The sequence below is a fragment of the Biomphalaria glabrata genome, chromosome 10 (assembly GCF_947242115.1).
Source record: "Biomphalaria glabrata chromosome 10, xgBioGlab47.1, whole genome shotgun sequence".
Classification (NCBI taxonomy): domain Eukaryota; kingdom Metazoa; phylum Mollusca; class Gastropoda; family Planorbidae; genus Biomphalaria; species Biomphalaria glabrata.
The window spans coordinates 45,311,881-45,339,275 of NC_074720.1; the positions used below are offsets into that span (position 1 = coordinate 45,311,881).

The 27,395-nt window shown below is 34.2% G+C and overlaps 1 pseudogene; it reads left to right on the forward strand.

The window, feature by feature from the left end:
* On the forward strand, positions 1–26,825 carry LOC129928588 (uncharacterized; annotated as a pseudogene).
* Positions 26,826–27,395: the final 570 nt, after the last annotated feature.

The window sequence follows — 27,395 nt, forward strand, 5'->3', positions numbered from 1 at the left end:
AGAAGCAGCCATAGGATCTCACAACCATCCAGGAGTAAATCCCCCAGAACAAAACAATGGTCAGTTGGATTTTATTGATTAATATCTTAGCAGTGTCTGCTTGAATCCCAACTGAGCTTTGTGTTTGCTGACTGCCTAAAGGAAGCATGAAAACTTCCATAATACCTTCTCTCTCTCTCTCCCCCCCCCCCCCCCTTTTGTCCATACAAGAAATTTGACAGTAGTGCACTAAGCATGCTTTGCAAGCACTATATAAAGGCAATTTATAAAAGAATGAAGCTTTCTCCTTTAAGAAAAGATGAACTTGATGTAATTTATTTGCACACAAAGACCTTGGAGTTGAGTCTTCTTCTCGAGAAGCAGAATACATTGGAGACATTAAGAGGATTCTTTCAATGGCATAGCTCAGTAAAAGAGACTTACTGAAAGGCTTATTGACTTCTTAATATTTTGAGCAATTTTCTAGATATTTAAAATACCAACACTCTTACAAAAATAACAACACTCTTTAATACAAATAATACAAATAATAATACAAACAAAAATGTACAATTAATCAACAGAACTTTGTTTTCAACAATGTTTATACAAAAATGGACATGATCTTAAACCACTAATAATTTTGTGTTTCATTACTGTTTAATTATTTTTTTGTTTTCTTTTTGGCTCAAATTTATCTACTAGTATTAATACTTTGATGTCTTTTTCTCTCCTAGTTAGTCTACCTTTATTTGTCTTTAAAGAAATATTTCTCTTTTATAAATATAAATCCCCCTACTGGAACATAGTTGGCTTTCTAAGTGGTGGACATTATTAAATGGCATTTTTTTTTTTCCTTGAGACTTCCATAAACTATTCATAAAAACTAAACATCAAAAAGTCTATTGATGGTCTTGCAAATCTTTTGTGTTCATTTCAAACCATTGCAATGCTTATGTCAAATTCATCTGTGAAATGAGCTCTCCATACTTTAAAAGCAACTATTATTTTTTTAGTCTGACTTATTTGAATAATGTAAAAGTTTTAAATATAAAAGAAATAATCTTTAGAAAAAAAAGTTTGGTGGATGTTAAGTTTCTATTCTGCTCTACTCAACAGGAACTGTCCACTAATGTGTAAAAATGGTCAGTCCTCAATAATGTTTGCCTGGGCTAAGAATGCTCCTCCAACTGTCATGCCCAAAGGTAAGGAAAATTTAAAATAAATATTTGTGTTGATGAATTATTTAATTAATTATTAATGCCAATGTGCTCTATCAAACCACATTTTGTATGAATTGAACAAGGGAAGACTGACTGAGGTCTTATAATCCATCCATTTATTTATACATGTTAAACCCTTTAACAATACGCTAATTCTTTTTGTTGTACTTAATAATAACAATACCATGTTACATTCAAAGCTTTATTTCACTGAATGACAAACAACTACACACATAGTAGAGTTCACAACACGGACTACGAAATACGGTCAGTAAACAGGTTAACAAGTGTAACAAACACTAAGGGGTGACAATCCAAATAAGCAAATTCACGACATTCACCCCACGTTTAAATTTTATACATATAACACAACATTAAGTAGTCAAAGCAAATACAATGATTAATAAAACATAAGCATCTAAACACATCTGCAATACTGGTTAATAGCAAACTGTTTATCAAACACATCAGTCTGTTAAACCCTGTAGTTGGGTCTTGATTTTCGTTCTCTTAGGTTGTATCGGCAGTTTGGATCGGCAGTATCAGTACAATCAGTATTAGTACTAACAACATTACTTGGTGACTCGATGGTAGGGGCTTCAACCGGGTCCACTTCCCCCGAAAGGGGTGGTTTGGTTGTTCGGTTAACAGGAGGGTTCAGAGAAGAGTTCTCTGTGTTGCTTTCTGTTTCGCTTTGAAGTGAGGGTGTCGCATTCCTGGGGGAACCGTCTCTCAGCACAGGGGGTCTCACATTCTCTGTGAAACAGTCTTTTTCTTTGGGCGCCAACAATCTTAAAGAAACTGTTTCTTCTCGGCCCGTAGATGTTTTGATAAGAGCGTATTGAGGGTTGCTGTTCACCAGCTCTACCTCCTCTGTTAAAGGGTCATACTTAGAGGATCTATTATTTCTTTTTAACAACACGGGGCCAGGAGATGTTAACCACGTTGGTAGGGAGGTTCCAGAAGTACTTCTGCGATAGTATCCAAAGAGTCTCTCGTGTGGAGTTTTATTCGTCGCCGTACACAGAAGTGACCGAATTGAGTGCAACGCGTCTTGCAATACTAGTTCCCACTGAGACGTACTCAAGTCCTGGGAGTGTAAAGCTAAGGTTATAGCTTTCCAAAGGGTACTGTTCAGTTTCTCTATTTGACCATTTCCTCTAGGGTTGTAAGCCGTGGTCCTGCTCGTAGCAACTCCTCTTTCGTTAAGGTACTTCTGTACTTCAGCAGACATAAAGGAAGTACCTCTGTCGGTATGGACATAGGAAGGTAGCCCGAATAAGGCGAACAACTCATTTAGGCATTTAATAACAGTAGCAGATGACATATCTGGGCATGCAAAGGCAAAAGGAAACCTAGAGAATTCGTCGATCATGGTAAGCAGATATTTATTGCGTGAGTTGGAAGGGAGAGGTCCCTTAAAGTCCATGCTTATTCTTTCGAATGGCTGAGTGGCTTTGATTAATTGTCCTATTGGCGGCCTGAAGAATCGAGGTTTAAGTTCAGCACATGACTGGCACTGGTCGATCACTGTTCTGACGTCATCGGTGGAAAAAGGTAGATTTTTTGATCTCACAAAATGTAGCATTCTTGTTACACCAGGGTGACACAAACTATTGTGGAGTAATTTTAGGTCGTTACGTGACATTGCGGATAAGTAGCGATTTCTGCTGAAAGTGTCAGCAGCAGTGTTCTGTGTACCTGGTCTGTAAACGACGTCATAGTGAAAGCAGGATAGCTCTAACCTCCACCTTTGGATCTTCTCATTCTTGATCTTGCCTTTATTTTGTCTACAATACATAAACGACACGGATCGCTGGTCTGTGACAAGGGTAAATGGTCTTCCAATAAGAAAGTGTTTCCATTTCCTCAAAGATTCTACTATTGCATACGCTTCTTTTTCCACTGATGAGTGCCTTCTTTCGCTTTGCGATAGTGTCCGGGAAAAGAAAGCCACAGGCCGGCCATCTTGATTAAGTGTAGCTGCTATAGCTATGTCAGACGCATCTGTCTCCACTGTTAGCGGGCGAGTGTAATCAATGGTGTACACGGCGGATTCCTCGAGCTCGTCCTTTAGGTTCTGGAATGCTTGTTTGACTTCCTCAGGGACAGGAAATCGTTTATTTCTAGCTAAGAGGCTGATTTTGTCTGAGAAGTTAGGAATCCATAGAGAATAATAAGCCAGCAGGCCCACTATTCGTTTCTGTTCTCGCAGGTTCGACGGAGCATTTAATTCCCGCAAGGCTGTGAATCTTTCAGGGTCAGGCTTGAGCTGACCTTTAGATATTTCGTATCCCAGCAGTCTGACGCTATGTGTTCCTATCTCACTTTTAGCTTCGTTGAAGGTAATGCCATACTTCTGAGCTACTTTGAAGAATCTCTGCAGGTTTCTATCATGAGATTCATTATCATGTCCACAGATGGTCACATTGTCCACATAAGCGAATGTATTTTCTAGTTGCTCATCTTCGATTATTTTATCTATGGTTCGCTGGAAACAAGCCACTCCATTTGTAACTCCAAATGGAATTCTTCGAAACTGGTAAAGTCTACCCCCAGCCTCGAAAGCTGTATATGGCCTTTCTTCTTCTTTAATCGGGATCTGATGATAAGCATTTTTGAGGTCCAGAGTGCTGAAGACAGAAAACTGTGATATCTTCTCCGCTAATTCATCCATTCTTGGCATGGGATAGGCGTCTAGCAGCGTATATCTGTTGATCGTCTGGCTATAGTCAATAACCATACGTCTTTTGTGCCTCTCATTGGATGTTATTAGAACCTGTGCCCGCCAGGGGGACTTTGAGGGTTCTATTACTTCTTCTTTGAGTAGTCTCTGAATCTCAGCATTAATAAACTTAGAGTCCAGTAGTGAGTGTCTGCGTGACTTAGTTGCCACTGGGGTGCAGTTTGGAGATAAGTTACCAAAAAGACTAGGCGCCTCTACTTTGGCTGGTCTAAGGGTACTTACGCACAGAGGTGGTCTCTTCCCACTAAAGGGAATCTGTAGATTCTCGTGTAGGCTTATGAAATCCAAACCTAGAATAACATCTGAACACAATCCATCTAAGAGTGACAGTTTAATATTTTCATATTTTTCATCTTTGAGTTGAATGGTAGCAAAGATATGGCCTTCAGTAACTCGAGACAGGTGAGTAGAAGCCATAAATATTCTGTCCACGGAGGTTTTTATCGGCCATTTGTGATTCCTGGCAACTCGAGCTGACACGTAACTCTCACAGCTTCCAGTGTCTATCAAGGCTTTAAGTGGCACCCCATTGAGAAGAATCAAGGAGGTTGATTTGCCTAGTCCTAAAGAGTGCAATGTAGCGAGGGCAAATGCTGTAGATTTTCTTGATTTGCAAGATCTCTGAAAATGTCCCTTCTTGCCACACTGATTACATGTGGCTTCACGTGCGGGGCACTCATTACGAGGATGTCTTCCTCTGCCACAGAAGTAACACTTGATAGATATAGCGCTTACCTCTTGTTTTGTTTGAGTCGAATTAATCGAGGCTCGTAGATCAGGCAACTGGGGAGCGACAGGATCAGCAGGGTGTTCTCTTACAGCATTTGTAGTAGCCCCACTAGTGGTTTCTGACTGTGACTCGTACAATAACGAATGTTGATAGGCGTGTTCAAGTACTCTGGCTTCCTCAAATGCATCCTTTAACTTTAAATCTGTTTTCTCAAGGAGACGTTTTCTAATGCTGTTGGAGGCAATACCTGTGATGAATGCATCGCGTATGGACTCGTCACGATGTTGCTCAGCTGTCACGGCTTTGAAATTGCAATCCTTGGATAGACTGCGGAGTTTTTGAAGAAAGGCGTCAACGCTTTGACCCTGTTCTTGTCTGCACGTGGCTAACTTGTGCCTTGCGAAGACCTCGTTATTGGGTTGCACATAGATGTTGTTTAGTGACTGGATCGCTTCCTCATATGTTTCCTTGTCACTAATCATCTGGTACACCGATGGCGAAATGTAGTTAATTAGTAGTTTCTTGTTATCTACATTTTCTATAGTAACTACAGACAGAAAGTTTTTAAATGTTTCGTACCAGTGCAGCCACTTTTCTTGTGCTTGAGGTGCGGTAGGTTCCACATCGAACCTTTCAGGCCGAAGTAGTCTATCCATGTTTAGACAGATTCAGTGAAATAAATTGTTGTACTTAATAATAACAATACCATGTTACATTCAAAGCTTTATTTCACTGAATGACAAACAACTACACACATAGTAGAGTTCACAACACGGACTACGAAATACGGTCAGTAAACAGGTTAACAAGTGTAACAAACACTAAGGGGTGACAATCCAAATAAGCAAATTCACGACAATCAGACTTAACTAATTTAGAGTGACAACTTGATATTTACAGCTTTGGTTTTGCCACAAAAACATTCATAGCTCAGTGGTCTAAGCTAGCCAGAAATAGTAACAATACATAAGACTATTCCTTAGTTCTATAGTTAGCTATCTACATGTTTTTATTGAAACCATTAAGGCAACATTTTCTTTACTTCCAGGTCATCATCTAACTAAAGACCCTTATATAATATAACAGTAATAACTTGTATTAATATTTTTATTTTCTACACCTTTGATTTGATTGCTACTTGATAAACTGGTGCATGAAGACCAGAATGTGTGGGATTTTTTTTTTCCTGCTTTACTGATGCATTGATATGTGTTGCAGCTTCTTAGTGCCATGTGAACTTAAAATGAACAAAAAATGTTTAGGAAATTAAAATAGAGCTATAATAGAATTTTTTAAAAAAATATATTTAGGTCTGAGAGTTGGCAGTAAAACTTCCTCACTAATCTTCAGACTCGAAGACAAGCTTTATTATTATTATTAATAAGTAAATTAAAACTATTGTTTTATAAGTAAATTATGCCAAAGTTTGTTTTTTTTCTATTTAGGTGTAGGTCTGAGAGTTGGCAGTAAAACTTCCATTCAAACTATTGTTGTACAAGTACATTATGCTAAAGTTTTTAAAGGTACATTTCATTTTCTAATGTTAATGTAAATTGATTTTTTTTTGTTTAAGTCACTGAGTTGTTGATGATTTTTTAAATTTTGTGTTTACATGTTTGAATTTGTTTTTAAAGAACATTTAGTAAAGAATAAAGATATACTGATGTTTATATCAAGTCAAGATAGTTTTTTGCTTTACTACTTTTGTGATTTCAGATTCAGAACCTGAAGATCACTCTGGACTAAAATTTTACACAACACATCAGAAGTAAGAAATTTCAATATGTGTAGTTTCCTACCTACTGCTGTTTAAAAAACAAAAGCTATATCTAGGGAGAGATTGAAAAGATGAAAGCGTTGAAGATTAGTCCATACATAATACTATGGGCTAATGAATTTTTGACCCAGAGATCTCAGAGGGTAAACAATGTTATTTCAAATGAATGCATAGTTAACACAGGTGCGCCCCAGGGGGCTGTGACATCGCCATTGTGGTTCATTTTGTACACCAATGATTTTCAATCTGATAGTCCTTTTTGCTCCTTCACAAAATTCGCTGATGATGCGGCTCTTCTTGCCCTGCTCTCAGAGAGCTCAGACGTAAATGAGTATTTCAAAGAAATAGAACACATTGAAAAATACTGTAAAGATAATTTTTTATTATTAAGTGTAAAAAAAACCCAAAGAAATGATAATCGATTTTCGTAGGGAAAAGAAGGAAAATGATGTTGTTTCTGTAGCTGGAGAGACTATTGAAATTGTGCAAACCTTTAAATACCTTGGTACTATCCTAGACAATAAACTAAATTTTACTGCAAATACTGATTATATCAGCAAAAAAGGGCAGCAAAGATTATGATTACTAAGAAAACTGTCCTCGTTTAATGTTAGCGAAAAGGCCTTGGCTATGTTTTATCATGCTCATATCTGCAATATTTTAAGTTTCAATATCACTGCCTGGTATGGCAATCTGAGCATTAAAAATAAAAATAAACTTTATAGAATCCTAAATGCTGCTGGTAAAATCATTGGCAAAAAACAAACCCCATTTAGTCAGTTGTTTGAGACAAACATCTATAAAAAGGCTAACAAGATCCTCGAAATAAAGAATCACCCTTTTTGTCAGGATTTTGTGATTTTACCATCACAAAAGAGATACAAGACACCGATAGCAAAGACTAACAGACACAAACTCTCTTTTGTTCCCCTGGCAATCAAATCATTAAATAAGAACAATCTGGTATAAACTTTGTCACATGTAAATTATGAGTGAGTCTGGTGTGAATGTACACTTTGGTTTCTTATAGTTATAATGTTTTTGTTTGGTGTAATGCACAAATTGTAAGACCAATTTCCATACGGACAATAAAGATTATTATTATTATGTTAGAAATGAACGAGTAGTCATTCTCTGGCGCTGCCAGGGTCGAGTTTCGCTAAAGAGAAACAAAATTCATCGTAGTCCCTTTAACAGTTTCCACTGAGGAATTTTCTGGTGATGTGGCAGGTCTGCATTATTATTATTATTATTAATAGAGATAACTAAAACAAATGAAAACTGCTTATCCTTATTATTCAAAACCATTATCTCAAAGCTCAAAATACCTTGGAATTATAATATTATATTCATATTATGGAATTAATTTAGAAATCAAACAAATCATTAGAGCTTAAAAATTATTAAAAGAAATTTTTAGAAATCCAATAGGAACATACAACTGAAATTCTATTTAATCTTAGCATTATAAGTTGATCAGGTCTAAAATAGAGCTGTTTAGTTTCTAACAAATGAATGTTTACAATTACTGGAGTAATACCAAGAGTAAAGTTACTAGGAGACAATTCAGAAGTAAAGTAACAAACAATATTACACAAGAAAAATACGTAAAAATACTTTTTAAAAAAAAACAAGCTTATATTAAGTGTAATTGTATCAATTAGTTTGGATCAGTCATGTAATTAAATTTGTAATAGATCTAGACTAACAATAAGTCTGTGCGATTAGAAATATTTCTACCTATTGTTTTTGTTTAGCGCAATTTCCTGCCCTTAGCTCTCTCTTATGGCAGCCTCTTTGTGGAATAGTGTGGTGGCTTGTTTGAACTCAATGGGGACCATATTCACCTGTTGCTTGCAAATCCACTTTCCACAAAATAAATGTTTCCGAGCCGCTTCGTTGATACCATGGGAGCTGGAATCTTCAGAAGTCTTTCAACAGCTTGTTTTATATTTTTAAACGCTTTTAGCATTTGAAGGCTCTTAGCATAATTAACATTTTGCTTTTTAAAGTTCTATCTTCAAATTGTTCTAAATCTAGTTAATTTAATCAAGGATTTTTTTCTATTTCTCTTATTATATACTCTTCAATGCTTACTTACAACCTTCACTTCTAGGCACCAGTATATTCATCATCATCATCACTCCTTTGAGTTCCTCATGGAACATAGGGCCTCGACAAAAACACGCCACTCTCCACGGTCTCTTGCTAGCTTTTTGATGGTGTCCCAGCTCTTCCCGGTCTTCTCTGCTTCTTCAAGTACACTGCGTCGCCATGTTCTTTTTGGTCTTCCTCTGCGTCTTGTTCCCTATGGGTTCCACTCTAAGGCCTGCCTAGCTCTGTTGCTGGTATCTTTTCTAAGGGTGTGACCAATCCATCTCCATTTTCTCTCTAAGATCTGCACTTCTATATTTTTTTGTCCACTCATCTCCCACAGTTTGGTGTTTTCTACTTTGTCATACCAGTGTATTTTTAGGATATTTCTCAGGCATCTGTTGATGAAGGTCTGTATTTTTTTTTGTTGTGGCTTCAGTTGTTCTCCATGTTTCAGAACCATACAGTAGGACAGCCTTGACATTAGAGTTAAAGATTCTTAGTTTAGTCTTGTTTGAGATGTAAGGAGATTTCCAGGTTGGTTTTAGCTGTGTAAATGTCTGACGTGCTAGATTTATATGGCGTTTAATATCTTCATCTGTTCCACCTGATATACTGACTACACTCCCAAGGTATATAAAATTTTCTACTTGGTCTATTGTCTGAGAATCCAATACTATGTCTCCGATTTGTTTATTGTTTACTTTAAGTACTTTAGTTTTTTGATGGTTTATTTTGAGGCCTACTCTTTTTCCTACTTCACTTAAAGCTGTGACCTTTTCTTGCATATCCTGTAGTCTGTGTGATAATAGGGCTATGTCATCAGCGAATTCCAGATCTTCCAGCTTTTGTGTGAGAGTCCATTGGATTCCTCCCTGTTTGACTCCTGTTGTGACTGGAAATTCCTCTGACAGCTTGCCACAGTGGGTTACTTGGCAGGTGAAACCATCATAAAGGTTCTTGATTATGGTTATTATTTTATTGGGGATCCCATAATGTCTCATTACAGTCCAAATAGATTCTCTGTCGACACTATCAAAAGCTTTTTCAAAGTCGACAAAAGTTGCATAGAGAGGAGATTGCCATTCAACACATTGTTCTACAATTATCCTGAGTGTAGCTATTTGGTCAGCACAAGATCTCCCTTTTCTGAATCCGGCCTGTTCTTCCCTTAGGTGTTCATCACATGCTCCCTTTATTCTGTTTAGTAGGATTCTGCTAAAAATCTTGCTTGGTACTGACAGCAAAGTGATGCCTTGCCATTTCTCACATTGTGATAGATCTCCACTCTTTGGTATTTTTATTAGCAAGCCCTTTTCCACTCACCCGGAGGTGTTTCTGTTAACCAAATTTTGTTGAATAGTTTGTGCATTTGGTCAACTATTTCACTTCCTCCTTCTTTTAGGACTTCGGGTGGTATGTTGTCAATTCCAGCCGCTTTACCTGTCTTCATTTGTTTGAGTGCATTCCTTATTTCTTCTTTTGTTATTTCTTCCATGTTTATGTCTAGTGTTGGTCCTGCATTTAGATCTGGTGGATTTCGTGGTTTAGGTCTATTGAGCACTTCTTGAAAATATTCTTTCCTTCTTTCAAGTTGTTCATTTATTGAAGAAAGTAGTTTTCCGTATTTGTCTCGGACTGGAACATTGCAATTAGCCTTTTTGGTACTGAGAAGTTTGGTGATTTGTATAGTTGTTTTATATCTCCTTTACCTGCTGCTTCTTCTGCCTGTTCTGCCAGATTATTGTAAAATGATCATTTGTCTTGTCTAAGCATTTTGGTGACTTTCTGTGAAACTGCTTGGTAGTCTTGTTTTGATTGTTGCTTGTGGTTTCTTGTTTTTGCCTGTTTAGCGCATTTCCTTTCTTCGATTAATTTCCATGTCTCGTCACTAATCCACTGTTTTTTCTTCTTAGGGTTAAGGCTTAGTACTTCATTGCTTGTTTCAGTAATAATTTCTTTGAAATTTTGCCAAGATTTATCGACGCTTTGTTTGGCCTCATCTAGTTGTAGCACAGCAAATCTATTTTGAAGGGATAGTTGGAATTCCTTTTTAATCTGGGTGTTGTTGAGCTTGTCTAGGTCAAATATTTTCCTTTTGTTTCTTTCTGTTTTATTGCTGGCCAGCTTCATTTTTAGTTTGGCAACAACTAGGTGGTGGTCTGAGCCAATATCTGCTCCTCTTCTGTTTCGTACATCTAGTAATGTGCTTCTCCAGTTCCGCCGTATGGTAATGTGGTCGATTTGATTCTCTGTTTTATTGTCTGGTGAAACCCATGTCACTTTGTGGCATTTTTTGTGGGGGAAAATGCTGCCTCCTATCACTAATTCATTAAATGTGCAGAAGTCTGCAAACATTTCTCCATTTTCGTTTATGGTGCCAAGTCCATGGGTGCCCATAATTTTCTCTCTCTCTCTGTTGTCACTTCCCACTTTGGCATTCAAGTCTCCCATGACGATCAAAACATCTCTTGTAGGTATTTTGTCAACTATACTTTGCAGTTGGTCATAGAATGTATTTTTGTCAGTATCACTTGCAAGGTTGGTGGGAGCATAGCACATAATGATGTGAACATTTTTGAACTTAGACAAAAATTTGGCTCTAATTATTCGTTCTGAAACTGGTTCCCATTCTAAAAGACTTTTGAAAGCTTCCTTGTTTAGTAGTAGTGCTACACCATTTTCATGTAAGTCATCTTCTTTTTCCTTTCCAGAGAAGAGAAGGGTTTTTCCTGATTGCAGTCTTGTTTCACCGAATGTGTTCCATCGAACTTCACTCATTCCCAGGATCTGTAGTTTGTAGTTGGCCATTTCCTTGGCAATTTGTGCACATCTACCTGGTTCTAGTTAAGTATGGACATTCCATGTTCCCAAGTTAAATGCTGCCTTCTGAATAAGGAAGTGTTTCTTTTTCATTGGTTTAAGTAAAGTGGTCGGCCTCACAGGATTCGTTTGACTTTCCCTGCATAGCTTCATAAGTCTCCTTTGTGGAGCTCTACTTTCGCCTCTGACAATGTTTAGTGTTTGTGTTTTTGTTCTGGTTTCTATAACACTATTTTTTCCACGGACAGGTTGTTAGCCTATTGCACAATCCCTGTGTCCCGTGGAGGGGGATGCACCTTTTGTCTGGCCTCTTTCCTAACAGACCTGTCTGGCTTGGTAGTACCTGCCAGGAGTGATGAGCTCCCGCCGGTATAGCTCTGAGGGTCATTGAGGCACTCAAGCTGTCACACCACGGCAAGGTATGTGCATCAGGTGACAGCCCCAGTATGTTGCTGGTATATTTTTGTTGGCTGCTGGCTTCACCATCCCACCACATGTAAATTGTAAGAATTCTTAAATTCTATAGACTATTTTCAGTAGATATTATTCCAAAGAAAAAGCTTTTTTTTTGTTTAATGAAATTTAATAATAGTTGAATCTTTTTTTTAAAACATTATAAACACCCAAGGACATACATTTTTTTTTAAATTTCAGTGTACCCTGTAGATATAAGCTGTACATTCAGAATGGACAAGAGTATCTTTCCCTTTGCCTACAGAACACATGCTCATGGATTTGGTAAGAGTGAGAATTTCTCTCTTTTCTCCTCTTCAAGATAAACTATTTCACTTCTTTCACTTCCTCATGTCTCACACACTAACTAGAAAATGAATTAGGGTCTTCAAACTAGATCTAGGTAACAGCCTTGTGCCTTTCAGTTCTCTTCCACCCTAACTATTGTTCCAGGTCGAGTCATCACTGGTTACCAACACAATGGTTCTTATCATAAGATTGGCAAAGGAAATCCACAATGGCCACAAGTGAGTTAGCTTGACAATATTATATTAACATTAAGAAATTATATGTAAAGACTAAGCAATATTTTCAAGACAATATCGAGCACTGTCTATTATATCCTTTGTATAGGCTTTTTACCCAGTGAAAGATATTATTGAAGTCAAACCTGGAGATGCTTTGGTATGTTTTTAGAATTCCTACTACATTTATTTTTTGTTATACATTCATTATTCTATAATGCTAGGACAAATTTGTACAAATACTCCTTCTTCCCTAGTGCTATTAGAGCATGGAATGGGTTGCCTGAGCTAGCCAGGAAAACCAGTGACTTGGCAGAATTTAAGTCATTCGTTAATATGCATGACTAAATGCATGACGAGTAGGACGTAATCATCTTCTTTTTTGAAGTAACGTCTGTATTATATAAGATAAGATAATGAAATTTTCAGTTAATGTGTTTTTTTTTATTTGTTGAAAATTAAATTGTTGGACCTAATCATTTAAGAAATTACGTCACATTCATTTTTATAAGAAAAGTTCACTAAGCAATGTCTAGAACGTACTGATATTTTATGTTAAAAAAAACAAACTATATTGTTATGTTCATATGTTTAACTAGTTGTTTATTTCTTGTATACTAAGTGATTGGTTTTCATGTCTGTTTTAGGCAACCTATTCCATCTCTTTAGAGAGTATACACTTTAAGGCACTGCACATTTTAATCTTTTTTGGGTTTTTTTTTTACATTGAATGATCAAATAAAAAAATATGATTGCTATTCCCAAGACATCACATTCTTTCATAGGTAAACAAATGTGTGATATTTATTTGCTAATTTCTTTTTTGTTTTCACTTCCTATGTAGGCTGCTAGATGTACTTATAACTCAAGTTCAATGGATCATACTGTTGGGTGTCGGGTTAGTGTATTGACTTTGTATTGTATTTTCACCTCATTTGTATTTATTTTCTAAATATGTGTGCTGATAATAATTTAACCATTAGTTCAATAATTATTTTATTATTCATTCTTTTTAAATGTATTATACTGTGTTTAACAAGTCATGAAAGGATTCTTTCCAGTCATCATCATTAATTTAAGATTTACAAGTAAAGAGGGGGCAGCAGGGTGGCTGAGTGATAAAGTGCTTGACTTCCACACCAGGGAATCCCAGGTTTGACTCCTGGTGAAGAATGGAATTTTTAATGTTGTGATCTTTGGGCAACCAGCTTTAATGGATACCTGTTGTTAGTTGGGGAAAAATAAAGGCGGTTTTCATTATACTTGCCACATAACACCATCGTTAACCAGAGGCCACAGAAACAGATGACCTTTACATCATCTGCCCTATAGACCACAAGGTCTGAAAGGCACTACATTTTTATGTAGGAAAAACTTAAAAGAATTAGTCCTCAGAAAATATACAACTTAGTAAGGGACTTGACTGTAGTATTTGTATGAATCTAATGATTGACAGTCCATTAAGTTCCTTCACTCATTAAAAAAATGTGCCCCATGACCTTATTTTTTCTGATCCTCTTGTAAATTAATAATGTACTATTGAAATTGTAGTTTGTATGCCATAATTAGAAGCAAACTAAATAAACCCAACTATTTAAAATTCTTATTGACAATAAATATATCCTTTTACAGGTCTACAGGAAATGATGAGATGTGCAATTTTTTATATTATGTTCTACACGAACAGCTCTGTGGCTAATCCTTCATGGCAATGTGGCACTAATGAACTTCCACAACTGACAGGAGATAACTTTCTCAAAGATGTCAGCGTTCCACTTCCACCAAATCCAGCACTTGAAGAAGCAGCCATAGGATCTCACCACCATTCTGGCATGAATCATCCAGATGAAGCCAATGGTTAGTTTTGTAGCATATAGAAGCAATTCAATTAATTGTTTTGCATTGTTAAACCTTAATTTTGTTTTGTTGTAAATAGATTTTTTTCTTGAGCAATTAGAATCATCATTTATTTGTATTACAAGTGATATATTGAATACACTGTCACTTTCCAGAGAAATTGTACCAAGACACAAAAACGCAAGACATATTGATGCCTGGTGCTAAGCCTAATACAGTAAGTGTTTATGAAATATAAAGAAAAAAGCTTATCCCACAAGCTGACATTCAAGTTTTAGATGTACTAAGAAAATATTGTGATGGTTGCTGGTATTTTTTATATTCAGTCCTGTGTTATTTCTAAACAATTCTTTATCCAAAACCAAATTTTTAAAACATGGGCTAACTTTGGAAAACATTTTTTTCTTAATCAAGATATTGAAGTTTAAATTAAAAGACTTATTACAGTAGCATCTGAACATTTCTCATCATAAAAGTATTGGGTTATATTAATTAATATTTTTATTAAACTTGCTTAAACATAAATGTATTTAATAAATAAACAATGAAGTCCTACCTAGCCATGAAAAATTATTAATACAAGTGTGTCAGTAATCTAGTCAATTAATGTGTTTGTGAGATGATGTTGTTTCTCTTGTCCTGTAGCCTGACACCTATCTATGTACAACCTATCCAGTTCTAGAAGAGGAGCTTTATATTTGTAAGTCATCTCCAAGTCTTGTTGACTAAACTATAGTTACAGTGGTGTATATGACATACACTGAATAGTTAATTTAAAAAAAAAAATCATGTAATATATTTAATGGTATTCAATTATCTTGCTAATCAGATAAATTTGAAGCTCTGGCCAATGCTGCCACTGCACACCACATGTTGCTGTATGGATGTGATGGTGAACCTTTTTCTACAGACAGCATCTGGTAAGTAAGAAGCTTTAATTTTTTAATGGTAAAGTTGTTTTTTTTTTTAAATAAAATTCAAATAGTAATAAAATGATTCTAGATAATTAATATATTTTATTTGTGACAAAGTGCTTGACCTTCTAGTTTGTAGCTAAAAATAAATAAGAATGGCCTCCAGCTTTTGCTGAATTAGAATTATACTTTTTCTCTTTCAGGAACTGTCCACCAATGTGTAAAAATGGTCAGCCTACAATAATGTTTGCCTGGGCTAAGAATGCTCCTCCAACAGTTATGCCTAAAGGTAACAAATAAACAGTTGACATGTTTTAAGCTTAACAAACTGACTAGAAAGAAACAAGTTTTTTCAAAATTCAGTGATGAGTGAAGACTTCTGTTTGAGCAATTCACTTGTTAATTGATGGTGGAATTGCATTTCTGAACTTGTTATTAAATGTTAATATCCTCTCACCCCATCAATATGTAACACTTTTTAAAAATTTAATACTATAACCTAGACATCTTTTTCTATGTACCTGAAATTGATTTTCAGATAGGATCTTTGCTTATGTTTTTGACAGTAAATGGACTTAAAAGAGCCTGGTAATGGTCCATTTTTTTAAAAACCTGCATAAAATATATTTCAAAATAATTTTTTGTAAAAACGCTATATTTCTCTTCAGCAAGCTGACAATTTAAAATGATTACATAATATTCTAAGATCTTTGATAAACCATTTTAGTATTTTTTTCTTCTTGGCACTTTTGTGTTGGTGACTGCGCCTTGCCATTTTATTTCCAGAGTCTTGCACAAATACCTGAGACAGACACTTTTAATGTGGCATTCAAGACATGCATTCTTTTGTTTATCTCTCACTGCCACTGAGGCATGTACTAAGCATAAATGCAATTGGTGAAAACCAGCTGGAAAGGTTTAACAATAGGTTAATGACCTGTCAAGAACTATGTTAGGCTAAGAACATTACAAGCATGCTGAAACTCAGATATAAGCTCTCAGTAGTCCTTTTATATTATCATCATCACATGATGACAGGTCAGAGGGATTTATCTGTGAAGAAATTGAGTTAGGCATACTATTGTTGAAATTAGAAGATTACTGAAACTTTACAGATCAGACTGTGCCCACCTGCTCTCCATTGAAAGTAGTTTAACACAAGTAAGGGTTTAAGGTAGCAAATGTAATTTCCAAGATATAAGCTGCATGATCTGTGATAAAGTTCTGAGTTGTGTTCTTAGGAACACCTGACCAACTTAGTGGTAAAACATTGAAAGGAGGTTCATTAACATATGCAGTGCAGTGAACAAAATAGTTTGGCAGTAATGCATTAAGAACATCTGGGTTAACATTGACAAAAGAAATAGAACACCTCAAGAAGATACACTGAGTGTTTCATTGGGAACGTTTAAGTAGGGAGAACTTACTCTGCAATTCTTTCAATTAATCAACCATCATGTTGCTTGTATCACCTTTACAAAAGGTTCCTTTTCACCTATTCCTTACTATTGCTAAAAAAAAAAATCTAGACTTTAAAGTCAGTAAAAAAGTCATTGAAGATCAGATTTCTCCTGTCTCCACCATTACTTGTCAATACTCACACACACAACATGTAGGAATTAAAATGTTATCAAGAATGTCATGTTCTTTCTTTAAAGGTGTAGGTCTCAGGGTCGGCAGGAAAACATCAATTAAGACTATTGTACTCCAGGTACACTACGCAAAGATTTTTGAAGGTTAGTTTTATTTACTAATATATAAATGTAGATGAACCTATAAAATTGTATTCTATATAATTATTAAAAAAAAATTTAGACAATGTATTAGAATGCATTATGGGGGTGCGGTGGCTGAGTTGTTAAGTGCTTGGCTTCCAAACCTGGCGTCCTGGGTTTGAATTTCAGTGAAGACTGTGATTTTTAATTTCGGGATTTTTAGGGCGCCCCTGAGTCCACCCAACTCTAATGGGTATCTGACTTTAGTTGGGGAAAGTAAAGGCAGTTGGTCGTTGTGCTGCCCATTAACCATTGGCCAAAGAAACAGATGACCTTTATGTCATCTGCCCTATAGACCACAAGGTCTGAAAGGGGAACTTTTCTTTATTAGAATGCATCATTGAAATGATTTGAAAACTCAAACTTCAGATTTTTTTCCTTATATGAACTTAGTCATAGAAATTGATGAGATGTCATTTTGTCAACTAAATTGTTATTTCTCCTTCTGCTAACATTTTATTTCATTATGTTTATCTTGAACAATATTTCATTCAGTGATGTTATTCCATAATGTTTTATGTAACACTTCAATCTATTTTCTTTAGTAACTACCAATATATTTCAGACTCAGAACCTGCAGGTCACTCTGGACTTAAACTTTACACAACCCACCAAAAGTTAGTAGTTCATCTTGAAATAATTCTCTTGTATTAGATTATTATTGATATATTTGCCCCTCCTCACTCCCCCCCCCCTCCTGGAAAAAAAAATATGCATGTTTTGACACCTTGTATTTGTCATCTTCACTAGGCCTCAGTATGTTGCTGGTATATTTTTGTTAGATTCTGGGGACATTCCTCTACATACTAATTGTAAGTTTTCATAATTTTTAAAAAATATTACATTGTCTGCTTAACAACTAGTTTACTACTTTGAATTGTATTAGAAGATAGTGTGTGTGTAAATTATGTTAAACCTTTATGTATGATGATGGCCAATAGATTGCTATGAACATTGCCAAACTCATTTCTAATCATAACAAAAATAATCTGAAAAAAAAAATAAAGATTATAATTTTTATTAATTGCTGTTTTTTTTTAAGGATAGATTACTTATATTTATAGATTTTAAGAATCATAAGTTTCTTTTAATTTTATTCAAATGTGGTTTTAATAATGAACAGTGTAGTTGTATTTTTGGTTATTATGATTTTTCTCATACAACTTAAGGATCTAATCACAGATGAATTGCATAACTTTCACCTAATTACATCAGATTACATAAATTTAATTGATGATAGCCTGATTAAAATCTGACTGGTCAATCAAATTTCATCTCATAAAATCGAAAGTACTAATTTGTCTTTGCCCTTCATAAAATGTAAAGAAGTTATTTTTCTTTGTCCTTCAGTGTATCCAGTAGACATCAGCTGTACATTCATGATGGACAAGAGTATCATCCCCTTTGCTTTTAGAACACATGCACATGGTCTAGGTAGGAGACAAAACACTGTCTTAAAATATCTCTTTGTAATGTCTAAGATTTTATCATATCTCTTCTAATTGTTATTAATTGTAATGTTCTTCAGGTACAGTCATAACTGGTTATCAATACAATGGAACGTATCATGAAATCGGTAAAGGAAATCCACAATGGCCACAAGTAAGTCTTAAAGTTACCATATTTGATATTCAATTATTCTAACATTATATGATCTTATACAAACTTACACTTAAAGTGCCACATGTTTATGATATGAAATGTTCTTTCAATTTATTTTTTTTAAAACAAATCTAAAGGCCTTCTATCCAGTGAAGGAAGTAATTGAAGTCAAACCAGGAGATGCTTTAGTAAGTCTGATATAAATATTTACCAACTGTAATGTCAGCTTTTCTTTTTCTGAATTATTATTAAAGCTCTTATGGTGTTTTTTGTCTAAATTTGAAATGTAACTTATGTTCCAGGCTGTTAGATGCACTTATAACTCAAGCTCGATGGATCATCCTGTTGGTGTTGGGTGAGTTTCTTGAAGGTTTAGCTTTTAACTCTAAAATTTAAACAAACTAACTAAAAGTAGTAAAAATTGCTGAAATGTGTTTTCTGTTTACAAATTCTGTCATCAGCAACATAAAAAAAATTTTTTAATAAAACATTCATCTGTAATATGGACACCTAATAAATAATTGGAGAAAGAAACAAAATTGACTAAAAAAAAAAAAGTAAAGAAAAATATATTTGTTGAAAAACTTCATCTCTAATATTAACTTTAACCATAAGAAAGATAAATCTATTTCAATTAAACCAATTTAGCATTGTTCACTTACTGATGATAGTTTCTGATGCAGGTCAACAGGCAATGATGAGATGTGCAATTATTACATCATGCTCTACACAGACAGTTCTGTGGCTGACCCATCAGGAGAATGTGCTTTCAATGAACTTATACAGCTGACTGGAAAAAACTTTCCCATAGATGTCAGCGTTACTCTTCCACCCAATCCAGCCCTTGAAGAAGCAGCTATAGGATCCCATAATCATGCTGGCATGAATCATCCAGGTGAAGCCAATGGTAAATTTTTTCTCAAAAGCTTTAAACACAATATTTCCAATAAGATTGCATAGTCTTGTAATGTTTTCAGTCTATTGTTTGTTGGCTTGTGTTGTACATGAACAGAGCAAATTTTAAAATGTTGTTCACTATTTCTGATTCTTTTTTATCTGTAGTTGACTTTGAAGACACACAGATATTAAAGATATTGATGCTGGGAGCAAGCCCTAGAAAGGTAAACTCTTTGTAATTGTTCATGGGACATAAGAAGAGAGTGAAGATGCTTACAAGGATTCTATTTTAATAACCTTTTGGATCAATTTAGTCATATTTCTCTAAAGTACTAAGAAATTGAATAAGGAAATCAAAATGTGTAATTTCACAACTGAGTTAGGAGTTGTCAACAAAAGAGAAATAGTTGAATATCTTAACAAATTTAGTTTCTATTTTCATACTTTTAGTTTCTGCCTTTATAAATAAACAAATATTTCTACAAAATCTTTATTGTGTTTTCAGCCGGATTCTTATTTATGCACAGCTTACCATGCACAGGATTTGGAATCATATATTTGTGAGTGTATAATCCACATTTTTTTTATGATAAACATAGCCTCTTTCTATTCTTTAGAAGATTTCACTAATTTAATATAATACAGTATAGGCTAAATTGTATGTTAAGCAATACAGCAAACAAGTGACTGAAAGGTTATTAAGTACAGAAAATGTTATTTAAAAAAAAAACATGATGAAAGCAATTGACTTTTATTATTGATGAAGGCATAAAGTCTGATTTGTTGTTGAAATAGAGTTCAAAGTACATATTTCTTTTTTCCTTGTTTTGCATTAACTTTTGGGTGCCTAAGTTTGTATCTTTGCTCTGAAGCCAGCCTTCTCCCCATCATTCCCATTCCTTCAACAAGAATATAAAACTTCTCTTACAAACATTTATTGGTATTCTGTATAGTAAAGAGCTTAAATCATCGCTTGCCCTGAAGTTGCTGTTTGTCCAGACAAACCTACTGCTGGCTTATTTTTTTAAGTATAATGGAAACATCTTTCTTAGTGAAAATTGAAACAAGTATATACTTAATATAGGATCTTATGTACATTATGTCATAGGCCTTTTTTTTGCTGATACCTCAAGTTAGTTTTGAAGACCTATTTTAACTCTGGGAACTCTGTAGTTACTGTTATGAGTTTGGTGCTTTTTATTTCAGATAAGTTTGAAGCTGTAGCTGACGCCAACAGAGCTCATCACATGCTGTTGTATGGATGTGAAGGTGAAGCCTATTCTCAGTAGCCAGTTTGGTAAATATTTTCATTTGTGCATGATAGGTAATGCAAGGATAGTCATTGTAGTGTGTTGGTGTAGTGGTGTATTGGTTGTGATACGGTGGTGAAATGGTGTTCTGTTATATCTGTTCATTATTCATTAAGATTTTTTAAAATGTTTCTTTTAGGAACTGTCCTGCAATGTGCAAGAATAGTCATCCTGTGATTTTATTTGCTCGGGCTAAAAATGCTCCTCCAACTATCTTGCCTAAAGGTACATTAATAAACTCATTGTTATTTTAATTATTAGTTATTGGTATTGAGAGAAATACATTCAATTGAAACTTTTTTTGGTTACTTAATGTTCTTTGTATTATCTTAGATGTTGGTTTGAGATTTGGCAACAGAACATTCATTAAAAACATTACTAAACATTAGTACTGCAAGTTCACTATGCTAGGATATTTACTGGTGAGGAAAGAGAATGTAACCATATACTTCACTATAGAAAACTTTGTAACATGTATTGTCTATACTTTTTATTTTGTATAGTTATACTGTTTTGTTTGGTGTAAAGAGATTTTATCAACTCTCTGTTTCTTAGTTAAATAACTGAAAACAAAAACCAAAATGTCTTTCTTATTAATTGAACAGATGCTGAAGATGAAGACCACTCAGGTTTGAAGATTTATGTCACACACAAAAAGTAAGTCAATCTGATAAAAATAATTAATTATAGGCTGTTGTAATTAGAACTTTTTTTTTAGAGCTAACTTGGCTGTAAACTTCATTTTGTGTTTTCACAGGCAGCCATATGTTGCAGGAGTTTTTTTCTTGGCATCTGATCGTTTACGATACCTCAAGGACATTCCTGTAAGTACAAGCCTAGTTTGTTGTCTCTATCAATATATCTCGCTAGTGGCATGGTTTTATCTGGTCACTTTAAACTTCTCCCATAATGTAGAATATCAGCATTAAACAAGACTCAGAAATGTACTTCATCATTGTTTTATGCCATTTTTTTAGGCTAATCAGCCTCTGTAAGAAATGTAAATCCTCTCCCCCCCCCCCCCCCGGCTGAAAAATAAAAGTGAAGGATCACTGTTTTATACCATTTCTTAGGCTCTGTTAGTCATTTTTGACATTTCTACAAGGCTATCCACATGGTTGAAGTTCAAACAACCTTGACCCAACAATTACTTTACTCAGTCAATTACAATTACCCACAGTTCTCCACAGTAAATGACAAGAGACCTACAGTTAACATTTAACCCTCAGAGACCTGCAGTTAACTTTTATTCTTTTTTTTTTAATATTTAATAATAATTTAATAATATTTAAGATTTTTTATAGAAAAAAAAAGGCTGTAACATTTGTATCAAATTTATTAACAGCCTTCCCTGTGGATGTCGGCTGTAGATTTTCAAAAGAAAAAAGTATTTTTCCATTTGCCTACAAGCCACATGCTCATGGTTTAGGTGAGAATATCTTTGTTTTTTAGTCTAATATAAATAGTTTAGGCAAAAATATAGTTATGATTTTAGTGTAAAATATGTGCCCATGGTTTTAGAGGAGAATATCTTGGTTTTTAGTGTACAATACATTCCCATGGTTTAGGTTTTCAGTGTGTACTAATGACACAATGGTGTTAAGTTTTTTTAGTCATGTCAAATTTTGTTATCTTTAAAATGACAATTCTAAATATACTTGTTCTTGTTTAACTGTCATATTTTGTTAGGCCGAGACATCGCAGGCTACCAATATAATGGATCCTACCATGAGATTGACAAAAGACACCCTCAGTGGCCACAGGTCAGTACTAGTCCATTCACTTATCTAAATGCTTCATTCAATGTGTCCCTGTAAATTTGTAATAGTTTGTAAAAATTAACTATTTCTTGCAGTTAGTTTTAATTGAAACCATTGTCATGGGAAACTAAAAAAAATTACTTGGTGACCTTTTCAAATTGTGATTAATATAATTTTGTTTCTCTTTAGGTTTTTAAAACATCACCAGGTCAGACTGAACCAAAAATGACACTAGGACAGAAGTTCCAGCATGGTGAAGATACAAATCTTTTTTGTAAACCTACTGATGTAGCTGTTCTTATGTCTGGAGAGTTTTTTTGTATCTGATGGGTAATACTAGGCTTTGCAATTAATTGTTATTATATATTGTGTCAGCAAATATTGCTTTAAATAAATGAGTCCATTGATACTAATTAGGCATTAAAAAAATATATTTTACATTTGTATTTTGAATTATGCAAAAATAAAAAAAAATCTTGATTGTTTTTTATTACAAACCTACTTTTTGTACAACAGGTACTGTAATAGCAGAGTTCTGAAAGATGGAACTTTTTTGATGTCCTTTGGGAAAAGAAACGTTCAGTTTGGTGGCAGGTAACTTCCTAAATATATATCTGATTCTTAGTTTGATGGGCATGATTTTCAAGTCATGTTTCATGATAACAATTTAAAATAATATATGAGTTCTTAGTTTGATGTGCCTAATTCTCAAGTCATGTTTTGTTATAACAATTTTAAAAACTCTTTTGTCTTTAGCTCCTCCTGTTGTGACATTTGACATCCCTCATAGCATCACTGTGTCAGAGGAGCATCATTTGGTTTGTGTGGCTGACAGAGAGAATAATCGCATACAATGTTTTGATCTGGATGGAAATTTCAAGCAGGTCATCAAACGCCCAGAATTTGGTCCACGACTGTTCGCTTTAGAATATTGTCCTGCACATGGTATGTATGGGCTATGTGTCTGTAGAAATAGGTTTGGTTACCTTCTGTTCATTATCTGTGCTTTGTATATGAACAGCTAGATTAGCTTTGTTTATTTTATTGTCAATGAACGTTGAATGATGTAATACTGAGTTCTTACTTCCTGAAGTACTCTAGACACGTGACAAGACAAACACTATACGACTGACTCAAGTCCGTTCAGCAGACAACATGAAGTTTATTTTACAAAAATAATAATAATATACTGCACTCCTTGTTAGTGCTACAAGTCAAGAAATAATAACAATCCTATCCGCATAGCAGCGGTATCAAAAGTATCCAATACGTTAACAACAAATCACGTCCGCATCTCAGCGGGCAACACTGTGTAGAAATATAGATTAACTAATACATGTCTCAAAAGACCACTGGCAACAACTGCCCACAAGTTACTTTCTAACTGAAATTACTACAGACTTTTCTAAGTCGCTACTGTCCATCCCGGACTAAAATATTACTTGACCACCCGGTCCAAAGAATAACACTTGACTTCTAACTTGACTTCAATTGTCTGCTTGACTTCACTGACTGACTTCAAAGTCAACTTTATTCATTCTACTTCCTGTTTTCTACATCAGGAATTCCACGTGTCTTTTAAACTCTTAACATGACGTGAACTTTAGATCATGCAATGTCAGCTAAGACTGTGACATTTATATAAAGCTCAAATACTCTTTCCACTAACTATACCACTAGATATAAAACTATAAAACCAGATACCATATGAATTGTATTCAATAGCCACATTTTGTGGTATGCACTTCGAACTCATCAGGATTGTTTTGAGTTTGAACACTGCCATCCCCTGTTATCCTGCAGGAGGTTTGGGTTAGAACATAGTTATGTTTAGTTCTGAAGGAACATCCAGAACTTAAAAAAAAAAGCAAAATAAAGATTTTAAGCTAAATAAATTAGGTTATATAAATGTGCTTAGCTTGGTAGGTTTTTCCCCTTATCAGCGTTTTATAAAGTTCAAACTATGTTTCTACTGTTTCTTCATTATTTTGTAAACAAAGAAAAATGTTACAATATCACCATCAATATTTTATTGTAGATTTTGGTCAGTAGTTTGCTGCATTGTCAAACAGCTCATTTTTTGTTCTATAGGAGGTTTACTGTATGCTGTGAATGGTCCTGCTTTTGAGATTTGTTGGAAATGTGGAATGTACCAGATGTAAGGTTCTATTTCATGTGACAACAAAACTCAGCTTGGTTTAACTACAAATAGCTAATCTCTCTCTCTTTCATTGTATCATAATTTATCAAAGTTATGTTTTATTTATTTATTCTTTTTCAACTTTTACAAAGTAAAAATGTTATGAATGAAAAAAATTGTATTTTTTTAAAATTTAGTTACAGTTATATTGAATAGAATTATTTATGTTAGCAACTTTTGAATGCATCACATAATTTTAATTTAACACAGAAACTGAAAATCATTTCAATTAAAGATTGTTGACTGTTGTTTCACCTCAGATGAATTGATTACATTTTAAGAGGTTATCAGATATTTATATTTATGACATACAATCTTTTTGTTATGTTATGAGTTGTTTTTGTTTTTATTTTCTACATGTTTAGGGTATTAAGTTCTAGTGCATACATATGTAGATTTCAACCCACATTTTTTTAGTTCTTACTTATGTATTTATGTATTTACATACATGTACTAAGAACTAATGTCTTTTTTTTATTAAAATCATTTGTATCATGAAATATTCCACCTGATCTTTGGCAACTGCATTTAATTTATGTAATTGTTTGATTTCTTTCTGGAAATGATCTGCTGTTTGAATATTTTAGTTTCAGCTCAAGGGCTGTGATAAAAGTTTAAAAAAATTTTTTTTTTTTGATTATACACTGTTTGTGTGAAATTACAACTTAATCATTTTTTGTGTGATCTTTATATATTTGAACCAATTTTTGTTTTAAATTAGCACAAGTTAAATCTGTTGATCAGAATTTTTTTCCTTGTAATAGTTATATTTATACTCAAACCCATTTGATGTTACTTCTGCAAAGATTTATAGACACTCAGAGGAAATGATAGCATGGTAGACACAGCTAGACTTTAAAGGCAGAGTTTTGGAATTCAAACTAAAATTTTAAATAAATCAAAAACATTGATAAACAAGCTGTTTACTGCTAGTTCAGTGCATCAATCCATTGTCTGCCTTTGCTTTAGTCTTTTGTTCTTGATTTCTATGCTGCACTGTGTCAATAACTTAACTTTTTAAAGCAGTTCTATTAATCTCTTTCAAATACTATTTGCTTATACTAATCAGAATGTAAGATTAAATGGGTTTGATATTTGTTTCAACTGGTGATGGTCCCCCTAAAGTATTGTATTAGTACTTCAAAACTTACTTATGTACAGTTTCATTAAGCCCTAGCCTTTATTTTTTACTTATATTTTTTAGGCTGTTGAAGGTTTATCAATTTTTTTTTTTTTATCTGGTGGAGACATTTAACAATTTTGTTTTTGACACAAAAAAAAATTCAACTTGTCTGTTGTGAAAAATGAAATCAAAAGTGAATGATCACCTAGTCTTTGAAAGTTCAAAATATTTGTACTACTTTATTTATGTCATGTACTCACATAATATTTGTGGATGGCTGCCTGGTCGTGCGGTTTGCTCGCTGGACTGTCGTTCGGATTTATCGATGGTCGAGGGTTCAAATCCTGCCCGCTCCCATCCCCCGTCGTCCTGCGGGAGGTTTGGACTAGGAAGTAAACTATCTTCAACTCTGAAGGAACATCCGAAACATGTAAAACATTTTTGTGTGTTAGTGTTTGTCTTAACATGTTGATGTTGTTTTGTGATATCTATATCAACATTGTCTCTTGTTGGTGGGGTATGCAAGACATTGGTTCTATGCTGTTGGTAAACATTTCTCATCCTTCATTGACTTCCATTGTACTCCACCTTGCACTTAGAGTGTTTTATGGAGTGCTAGAAATCTAAAAAGTATCCCAGTCATAATAGAAATTTATAGATTTTTTAAACTAACCACATTTAGAGCATTTCATTTTTACTTTGCTCTTTTTTTATTGTGTATGTTCTTAATTGTAATCAACATCTGACAGTGCTACATAATGTTTTATTTAATGACTGAGCATAATGCTTAATTTGATTTTAATGTGGCTAAGATTCAAGAAACATGTTTACAAGTTCAATGCAAAAAACACCTGGTGCAGAGTCAATGTATATTTAATCTCTGAAATAAAATGGGACTAACAATGACTTTCAAAATAGTGATGTCATTTGTTTCTCAAATGTTAGTAGCATAGAAAACGTGGACATGTTTGATGTATTGTAAGGGATCATATGTAACAGTTATGGGTATAGAGAATAAAATACAAAATATTAAACTCATTATGTTGTTTCATTTTTCTTAAATAGATGACCAGACTTGAATAGATCCACCATTATGAAACTGTCAATCATACCTGCTTAGACACAATTTAAGTTCCCTCAGACTGACTTTATTAAAGCTAATCTTGAGATAAAACAAAACTTGATCATTTAGCTTTAAAAAAAAAATAATACCATGCTTCTCTTGAGGTTAAGAAATTAATACCTGGTTAATAGTTAATGAATGTCAGGGTAGGTTATGTTGACAGTGCAGTGTGAATAATCAAGATCAAATAGCTCTTAGACCTGGGTGGACTTATGTTTTGAAATTTCATACCTACATCATAATGAGAAAGTAATATTCTCATTTTACCAATTAAATATTTGAACCACAAAGCAAGGAATCTTTAAATGCAGACAAATATCAAGTAATTTTTTAGATTTATTTTACAAAAAGGAATGATAAATCTTCATTTTCATTTCTTAGTTGTAAAACATGTAAAAAGAGATTTAATTTGAAACATGAGAGTTTTGATACCTGCTGCTGAAAAAACTCTTTACCTATCCCTTAGTCTGTTGGACCATTGGGGC